We start from the raw sequence: 10,283 nt of genomic DNA, 5'->3' as shown, positions 1-10,283 counted from the left end.
TGTATAAATTTACAGGGTATAAGTGTGGTTTTGTTACATGCATAATTATGTAGTGGTGAAGTCAGGGCTTTTAGGATATCCATCACCCAAATAACATACATTGTACCCATTCTCCACAATTTTCCTTGTAATCAACTTTCCACCTCAATATTCCTAGAGCAACATCTATCCTGGAATTAATGAGTCTGACTCCTTGCAGTGCACTAAGCCATATGCTGGCTATAGAGGAGGCAGAAGACTGAAATGACACAGTTTCTGCCCTCACAGAGTATACAATCTAGTAGGAGACAAAATAAATGCACATGTAACTACAATAAATTGCTCAGCACAACAGAGGCATGGAAGTGAGCAGAAGTCAGTGGGAGGTGATAGACCATCACTTCTCTCCCTTGCAAGCAATGTGCCTCCAGTGGTATAGGAGAGAGCATGTAAAAGAGGCCTGATGGCCCATATAAGAGTGAAATTCCTTTCAAAGCATCTATTTTTTTTTCTTGTTTATTTTAATGGAGCACAAAATCAGTATTTTAATTTACTTTACAACCATGGAAGTTTATGCTCCAGGGAGATGCCATGCTGATCCTGTGGCTTCTTATATAAGCAGATATAATGCCTTATAACCCTGAGAATCAGGGTGCCTTAGTCTGGTGTTTAGGTGTATGGAAGTGTGCAACCTAACACCTAGAACGTTTCCTGTGTTAATGTCTTCATTCATCACCCACCGCTGCCTGAATAATTCCATTAGAAGCTATGATTCATGGTCTGGAAGGAAGCAAGAGATAGAGTGGCCTATGCTTTCTTTTCCATACACCAATTACAATCTGTTGACATGCCAACACCATTTGAATCAATAACTGGCAGAAAGAGAAAAGAATTGGGGAAAAATTAAGTCCCTGTAGGAGGTTCACGGTGATCATAACCCTACAGGAACCTCAGCATTGTCAAGTGTGCCTGTAAGGGCCTGGCTTTCCTGTTTGTAGTCCAATATTTTGTTATATACAAGATTATCCAAGATTTCAGGAATCTTCTCAATAAAATTTATTTAAGAAAGATTTATCTAAACCTCTTTATTTTCAGGCTATTTTAAAGTTTCATAGAATTTGGGTTCTGTAACACTAACAACACTAATAAGGCTTATTATTTTTTTTTCTGTCTTAAGCAACATAAACAAGGAGATACTAGTCTTTAACCATTCTGGAAATAAATAAAGCTAAACTGAAGAATTCTCTACTCCCCTTCGTTTTCCTTCCCACTTTTGAACTAGAATTTTGTCTAACAGTATTCTAATTGCTTTTGTTTGTGCAACAAAGGAAACATAATTTGTATAATTTCTGGGCAGAACTAATATGTTGCGCTTCAAGGCTTTTTTATGTTTAACTTTATGAATGTAACTTTTTTGTTTAAAGTAATATTGATGTCATGAATATTTTCAAATTCAATAGATATTAAAAGTTATCTTTTTTTTTTTTTTTTTTTTTTTGAAATGGAGTTTTGCTATAGTTCTCAGACTGGAGTGCAGTGGCTACTAAAATGCATGATCCCTCTATTGGTCAGCAAAAGAGTTTTGACCTGCTTAGACTCATGAGAAGGTCTTGTGAGTCTGACTTCTTGGAGGTTGTGCAAAAGCTGCGCTGGTGACTGGCTTCCCTGACTCTGCCCTGCTCCAGTCTGGGCCTCACTGACTCCGAGTGTTCAGTGTTCTAGCTGTGGAAATGAGCTGATAAATTGCATAGGCTGGTTCATCCTTTCTTGGGCAAACTGGTAGTTTCCCTGCTCCCAGGAGGTCACCATATTGATGCCAAACTTAGCGTGGACACACAATTGGCATAGTGCACTACAGCCCAGAACTCCTGGACTCAAGTGATCTTCCTGGCTCAACCTCCCAAGTAACTGGGATTACAGATGTGTGCCATCACACTCAGCTAGATTTCTTTAAAATTAAAAAATGTTACTGGACAGTGTTAGCATATTTTAATAAGAATTTATTTGTACCCAACACCATGCTTAGCACTTAACGGGCATTCAATAAACATTAATTCAATGGATGAATGAAAGAAATATAACAAAAAGCAAATTAATCACAGAATCCCTTGTGAAAACATGAATGAAAGCACTACTGTGATTATGTTGTAGGTAAATTCATGATATTTTCTATCATTGGTGTATTTTGGTGAATTAATATTATAAGATCAATTCACAAAATCTTCAAAGAAATGGTTCTCTAGAAATAATTCAGTTTTTTGTCATTCTGTAATTTTGGCCAACTGTTACTAGAAAACATTTTCATTTGTGTCTATCTGTATGGTACAACTTTTTAGGTTTTCTGAAGTCCAGCACAGAGTTGAGTAATGCTGAGAATGTTTCTTTTGGCTGAAACATAGAATCGTCCACTTTTTACTAGAATGGCAGGTTAGAACTCCTGAGTTTTAAGTGATTGGTTATTAAATTATTGCATATTCTTAGTAGAATATGCAACATTAGTAAGAAGTTAGAACTCAAGAAAATGTCACTGGACTTGTTCAAGGTAAATCTTATCCTCCTTATATTTCAGGAGGGATGGGGTAAAAGGTCTTGTTTTATCCCACACCTAATATTGTTTATAGGTAAGAATTAGCTGAAATGTGTCTTGCTTATGGCTGTTTATTTTGTTGTTGTTGTTTATTAAATATTTATAAGCCATCCATTAATTGTTGATCATCCATGGGGTACATCACTGAATGTTCACTTTTGAGTTCAGCTCCCTGCACATGTGTCCATGTACCATCATTGTGCCCCGTTGATCACGGTGTTAATAAAGGAAGAAAACAATCAGAATTGGATGGCCTCATAAAGGCTAGGTAATAATTCCAATGAAATTAGAGAAAAACATGTACTTAGGGAGCTATGATCCTATGGCCTGCCTTCATTTTTTTCACTACCAGGAAGGAAAGGTAACTTCTAAGCCTAGCCAGTCCAAGCTTGCCTTAAAATATAAAATTTACTTCACAGGGTTCCTAAAAAATATGGAGCCACCATGAGTTCTTTTATTTTCTGTTACTATAGATTGTTAGCACTTGCAAATGAAATTACTAACATATAAATTATTGGCATATTTTAAAAGACTATCTTAATACCTAGAAGTTTAACATGTAAAACGAAACAAGAGCACTTTAGGGAAACTGCACGTTGCTCCCTGACTTCATGTGATTCTGGGAAGTTGAATGAACAATCGTTTTCCTGAATTTAGTAGATTTAGGTTTAGATTGGACATGTCATGTGTGTGAAAGCAGATGTGGTTAATAGGGTAGTGGATAGAACAGAATTCTTCCCAGAAAGAGTTTCCATTAGGTCATATTCAAAGGAACTTTTCTTCCCATGGTACCATATTTGCGTTGAAACAAAATTCCACCTTTTTTCCTTCCTACTCTCTTCCAGAAAAACAAATAATTTTTATATGAAGAAAATGTTTACCAAAATTCTAAGGTAACCTTACATAGATTCCTCTGTGTCATTTCGTGGTTCCTAATGACAAAGTTAAGGAGAGAAGTTTCTGCAATGGTGACTTATCTATAGACAAACAATGCCTTATTATTCTTATTCTTGAGGCATCTGTGAGGGAAAATTCAGTGAGGAAAGGGGATTCGAAGGGAGATTTTAAAAAATCTTTGGGAAATTCCACACGTGGTCAAGGGGCTCATACCCATGACTCCTGAGGCATGTCAGCCAAAGGCATTGCACAGGATTTTATACTGAGTCACCTCTCAGGAATCTGAGATCTGAATGGAGCCTGGAGAAGGAAGTTGGGTGTCCTTGGTCACAGTTACCACTTGCTTGTTGAGCCAGAGGACTTCCGGAAGAGTTCCTCTATTCAGGAGATTTTTTTACTGTACTCACGAGGATTTTAGGATCCAATTCAGACCCTGTTACACAGAGGTCACTGTCCAGAAGACAGACACAAGAAATCACTTATGATACAGCACTTTGGACTAAAGCAGTGATTCTTAAGTTCTGGTGCCTGGACAAGCATCATCATCATCACTTGTGGACTAGTTAGAAAAGACAATTTTGGGGGCCTCCTTTTCCCTTCTGAAACAGACATGGTGGGAGTGGAGTCCAGTGAGCTGTGTTTCAGCAATGCTTCCAGGGGATTCTGACATACTGTAAAGTCTGAGAACCCAGTGGGCTAGAAGGAAGCCTCCCGGCACGAGGACAGAGTTGTTCTGAAGGTCTTAAATAACACGGGAGTAGGTTGAGGACAAGGTTGAGAAGGTGATGGTGCCTAGACCTTTTAAAGGATTAGTAAGTTTCTTGAGAGAAAAAAAAAAAAGGCAGAAGAGGGAAGAAGAATGGAAAAGCTAAAGCTGAGGGTGAAAGGGAGGAAGATAGACCCAGAGAGGAGTCTGGAGAGGCCAGAAGAGGCCAAGTGGAGAGAGACTTTTATCAGGACCGGGAGTATAAACTGTATTCTGAAGACTATGGCACTGGGGTAAACGCTGAAGGCTAAAGCGTGGGAAAGACACACTCAGATTTGTAGAAAAGCTATAAAAATTTCAGATTTTAGAAAGCTCACTTGGCAGAAGTGAGGAAAAGTGCAGGGGAGGAAGCAGTTAGGAGATTTCTATGATGATCTCGGGCCAGGGAAAGCAGGACTCACCTGGCGCAGGGGTCTAGGAAGGGGAAGGGCCCCAAACAGAACAGTTGAGAAAACGGAGTTGGTAGGACCTCATGTTATAATACATCACAGAAGCCAAAACTCATGAGATAGAATACTGACTGGCAGCAAATGCTGATGAGATTGGAAAGCAAGATAGGCAGAGAACCCAAAATTGTATGCACCATATAATACCAATGTAAAAATGTATGTACATGAATACACATGTAATACTGAAAGATGTACATTAAAATCTTTATCTCTGGGTAGTGAGATTACAGCCAATTTTTATTTCCTTCTTTATATTTTATTTTCCAAATTTACTACACTAAAAGAGAACTATATTATAAAAAAGAACTGCAAGTGTGAAGGAGGGAGGGAGGGAGGGAAGGAGGGAGGGAGGGAGGAAGGAAGGAAGGAAGGAAGGAAGGAAGGAAGGAAGGAAGGAAGGAAGGAAGGGAGGGAGGGAGGGAGGGAGGGAGGGAGGGTCATATTTGAGAGCTGAATGGGATAATGTATGGGAAGTCAGAATGGTTCCATGAACAGAAATTACAATTCCTGCAGGAGCCTTTTAAAGTTAACCTGTCTTAAAAATTTCCTGCAAATCCAGCCTGACAGGCTGTGACAGGGAGCTAAAGTATTTGGTGGGTAGCAGGAGGGGCACTGGACATGCGAGGAGCCTGAGATGAGGCAGTCGGTAGGGAGGGACTGCCCACCGGTCTAGCCACTCCTTTCACAAGAAGGGGATGTGTACGCAAGCAAGAAGGTCTTGTGAGTCTGACTTCTTGGAGGCTGTCGTGCGAAAGCCGTGCCGGTGACTGGCTTCCCTGACCCTGCCCTGCTCCAGTCTGGGCCTCACTGACTCTGAGTGTTCAGTGTTCTAGCTGTGGAAATGAGTTGATAATTTGCATAGGTTGGAACACAATTGTAATAAAGATGTACTCTTTGGTTACCTTGGTAGCTACTTATTTTTTCTTTCTTGTCCCATTTCCCTGCCATAGGAAATGATAGACAGTTCTAAAAAACAATACACAAAAATAATGTAAGAAACCTATGGGGTAATAGGGTATGTTTGATCTAGTGGGGAGGGAAGTAGCTTCACTAGGTGATTATGGGAAGGTTTAGGATCGTGTTATTCATGAAGAGGAAACAAGGAGCTAGAATTCCAGGAAATCATCATAATAAAGAGTCCCAGGAAATCATCATAATAAAATAAACGCTACTATCATTTATCACTATACTAAGCATTTCACAAATTTTGTTATTAATGCTCACGACAACTATTTCTATTTATGTTTTCGTTAAAGCCAGCATTTACACATGAGAGAAACTGGGACCTCAGACATTAAGTGACTGTAAGTGTCAGAGCCTCAGTTTGAACACAGACTTTTATTCGGTACTAAGAGTTCTGGAGGCAGATGATGATGACAGTTTCACAACAATGTGAATACTTAATATTACTGAACTACACATTCAAAAATGAATCAGATTATAAATTTTATGTTGCACATATTTCACTACAATTAAAAAAGAAAGTCTATACTTTGTATACCACATTGCTACATATTCCAGAGATATTTTGATGTTACTATTTTGTTAGGCCCCACATTAAAGAAATGCCTGCTTTCACTTAAAGGGAAAGAAAGCAGGGTCCTAATACCCTCCCTAAAGTGGCTCAAGGAGCCTTGACATAGGTTTCCTTTCTCTCTCCTTTTTTCCTCTCTCCACCTTTTAAAAAATTATTCTCCTTCTGTCCCTTCTAACATCCTTCTTTGACCTTTCCTCACCCTAAACAGATGGATAGACTGCCTTCCTCTCCAACACACACACACACACACACACACACATACACACACACACACAGTCCACAGCCACAAGTGCCTCTGACCAGCCAGTGTTGCCAAGGCTGCACCTCAGTTCTCATGGTGTTCACAAACTGGGATTCAGATCAAGTCCTCTTAATCCTAACACTGAAAATGGAAGAAGAAACAGGTTTGTTTTAACCTGGGAGGCCTAATTTCTTTCTTTCTTTTTTTGTCTTGTTTTTTTTTGAGATGGAGTCTTACTCTGACATCCAGGCTAGAGTGCAGTGGTGCAATCTTGGCTCACTGCAGCCTCTGGCTTCTGGGTTCAAGTGATTCTCCTGCCTCAGCTTCGTGAGTAGCTGTGATTACAGGTGCCTGCCACCATGCTCAGATAATTTTTGTATTTTTAGTAGAGATGGGATTTTGCCAAGTTGCCCAGGCTGGTCTCAATCTTCTGACCTCAGGTGATCCACCCATCTCGGACTCCCAAAGTGCTGGGATTATAGGTGTGAGCTACTGGGCCTTGCTGGGATTCCTAAATTCCAATGAAGATGAAACTGGGAGGAGGAGGATGCCGAAAATGACAAGCTCCAACGTTTAAATCCAACAACACACACATACACATACACATATACAGAGGAAATGAGCAAGTGAACTGGTACCATTCCAGAGAAATGAGAAAAGCTGAGGAATAGAGGACAACGTGCTTGCCTAAGATCCTGGCTGCATTTCCTGAAACTCTCCTAGCCTTACCTCTCAGCAGTTCTGTGGATGGGAGTGTGACAGTGCTGCCTTCTGACCACAAGGTGGGGCTTATATTAGGATATACTGACTATCAGAAGGATGTCTGGTTTGAGCATTTTCCATTTAGAAATCTTTCTATATTGTCAACTAGATATGATTAAAGGCTTACTACACATTACCTTACCAAGCTCCAAGATTCCAAAAACATCCAAGGTGGAATTTGTGCAGAGCTTCAGACCTGTACTTGGAACACTTACTTACCACAGAAAAGAGAAAAATGTGTCATTTTTCCTGAATTTCTTTTTCCCTCGCTGTGGTATATTTATTAAGGTAGATGGTGGCTTGCTGTGTTGTAAGCTTCTACTACAGAGCCCTTGTGAAGGTCAAGGGGGACCTGAGTCATCTCCTTTCTTTTCTTATTCTTCTTTTTAAATAATATCAGTATTAGAAAGCAGAGAAGAAATGTCACAACAAAGTTAAACTTTTACAAATACATTAATTGTCTATATTTAATAGATTAACATGTTTAGATTGCACAAATATATTGCAATGTATTTATGGTCTTAAAAGTATAAGCACTTCATAGTATATTAAGATTCTATGATCAGGACAGGATAAGATATAAAAGTTAAGTATTATGTGTCTTCTGTTTTCAGTCTTATCAATATATCTCTGTGACTGACAGCTTGACCTTATTTGTTAATAACACCGAAGATCAGCTTTAAGGGTTTTTGTGAATGTAAAGCCCTGGACAAATATTCTCCTCCCACCACACCCATTTGATAAACTGTTTACAAACCACAGATTTCATTGAGTAGATTTAATAGAGATGAGGTCACTGGGCATGTTTCACTCTTTTAAGCACAAAATTCAGACCCATGAGAAACTTTTCCTGATGCTCTTGCAACCTTGTTTACTAAGCTTAAAAGAGTTTTGTTAAATTAGTTTTCAAGACTTGGGCCACTGGGACGTGAATACTAAGTGGGCTGCCAGAGCTCTACCCAGACTGGCCTTCATTCTGCAGAGGGAAGAGGGCTCCGGCTTTGGGGCCAGAGACCTGGGTGCTGATTTAAATTCAGGTTTGGGCCCAGTTGCTTGCTTGCTATGTGTGTACAATTTTACCTCTCCAAGCCTGTTTTCTTAACCATAAAAATGGAGGTAATAGCACCAAACACATAAATTTGTGATAAGAATTAAATGAATTAACTTTTACAAAGAACCCAGTACAGGAACTGGAAGACCGGAAATATTACCTGCTTCCGTGCCTCCTTATTTTTTCCACCGCCAGCCATAGCCACTAGGTCACACAACTATGGGCCTAATTGAGGATCTCCACTCAGGATGTGGTCAGAAGAGCTCTATCAAGCAAGAGTTGCCCCACATTCAAATAATTCTGCAACTTTAGTTTAGTTGCTCCATCCTTCCGATTGCTCACACCTGAAGTCTTCATCATCTGTGACTTTTGTCTTTTTCTCATGTCTTATACCCAGTCCTTCAGAGTTTTGTGCAGTCTCTACCTTAAATTATCCAGAATCTGACCACTAGTCACCACGCTTGTCTAATGTAAACAATTATCATCTCTCTTCTGGATTTCCATCGTGCCCTCTAACAGGTCATCCTGCTTTGCTTCTCCTCCTCCTGCCATACTCCTTTTTACCCTAGCTGTCAGAGATGTCACTGATTTTCCAAAGACACTGCAATGGTTCTCCCCACAGAGTGAAAGCTGGAATCCTTGCTATGACCCACAAGTCCTATCTGGTGTGGCCACTTGCTATCTGTCGTCCTTTCCCATTCACCAGCTCTCCCTGCTCCAGCTACACTGGCCTCCTTACTGTTCTTCACACACACCAGGCATGCTCCCAACTGACTGTTAACTCTCACTGTCCCTTTGCCTGGAATGCTCGCCCACATAGTCAGAGCCGACTCCTATTTTTTCTATTTGTAGCTTGGCATCAATCTCTCAAGGAGGCTTCCTCTGACTCTCCAATGCTGCAGTCTGCTAACTCCTCACACACCTGACTCCCCTTATCCCTCCATCTGCTTTGTGTTTATTTTTCCATAGTATTTATTCACCTAAGGCACTTCCCAAGGGTAGGCATTTCTATTTGTGATATTCACTAACCTTTCCCAAGCACCTAGAAAAGTGTTTGGGATATAAAAAGTGTTCTGTAAATATCTTTTAAATGGATGAGTGACGGGAAAGTTAAGCCTCTCTACATATACTTTCAAGCAATATTCATTAAGTTTGATGTTTTTGCTTCAGAGCAAATCAGTTGGGTTTATTTCCTTCTTTCTTACTTTTTTTCTTCGTTATTTTTCCAACTCCAGCCACATTACTTGTTTCACAACAATGGGTCAAACAGTTGCAACTTGTCTGAGGGTCATGAGGAAATCAAGCAAGAGGAAACGGTGTCGGCAAGAGAAGAGCGCAGGAAGCGTTTCCTTCTGTTCTTGGGGGCAGGGAATAGGAGTCTGATGGTAATACACACCATCCCCATGGCCTCCAATTCCAGCTCCTTACTTCATTGAACCCATGCCCTTCTCCTCTTGGTGGATGAGAACTTTGCAAATGGCAATGTTTAGTTAGCCACGTTGAAGGACAAGTACATATTCTCTTACAGTTTTGCTAAATCTGACGGTTGGGTAAGTGTCCTCTTCTGCTCAAGTAGGCAAGTTTCCCAGAGGAAGTTCTCCATTTCACATACCTTAGCTTACAGGATAATAAAACAGTCAGAGGAGCTGTATAGGCAAACCCCATCATTTTACAAATGAAAAACCTGAGGACTTGATAGGAAGGACTGGTCCTTCTACTGGGTTATGATGTCCCTCTCCCCTCACTGAATCAAGATTCTTTTCTCCAGCCTTCTAAATCTACTCTGGCAGGAGATGAGGGGAGAAAGAAGATAAATGTGCTCAAAGGAAAATCTGTAAGACTTACAGACACATGAGAGAAACCCTCTGAGACAGCACAGAATTCTGGACTCTTTGCTTAGGTTCTAATCCTAACTCTGTTTCCTACTTGCTGGATGACCTTCTGCAAGTTATTAAATACTTACCCCAAGTTTGTTTTCTCATCTTTTAAATGGGAATATTTAATACCAAAATAT

Source organism: Macaca fascicularis, chromosome 5 (assembly GCF_037993035.2).
Source record: "Macaca fascicularis isolate 582-1 chromosome 5, T2T-MFA8v1.1".
In the NCBI taxonomy this organism is placed as follows: Eukaryota; Metazoa; Chordata; class Mammalia; order Primates; family Cercopithecidae; genus Macaca; species Macaca fascicularis.
Note: the sequence above shows the minus strand (reverse complement) of the source record.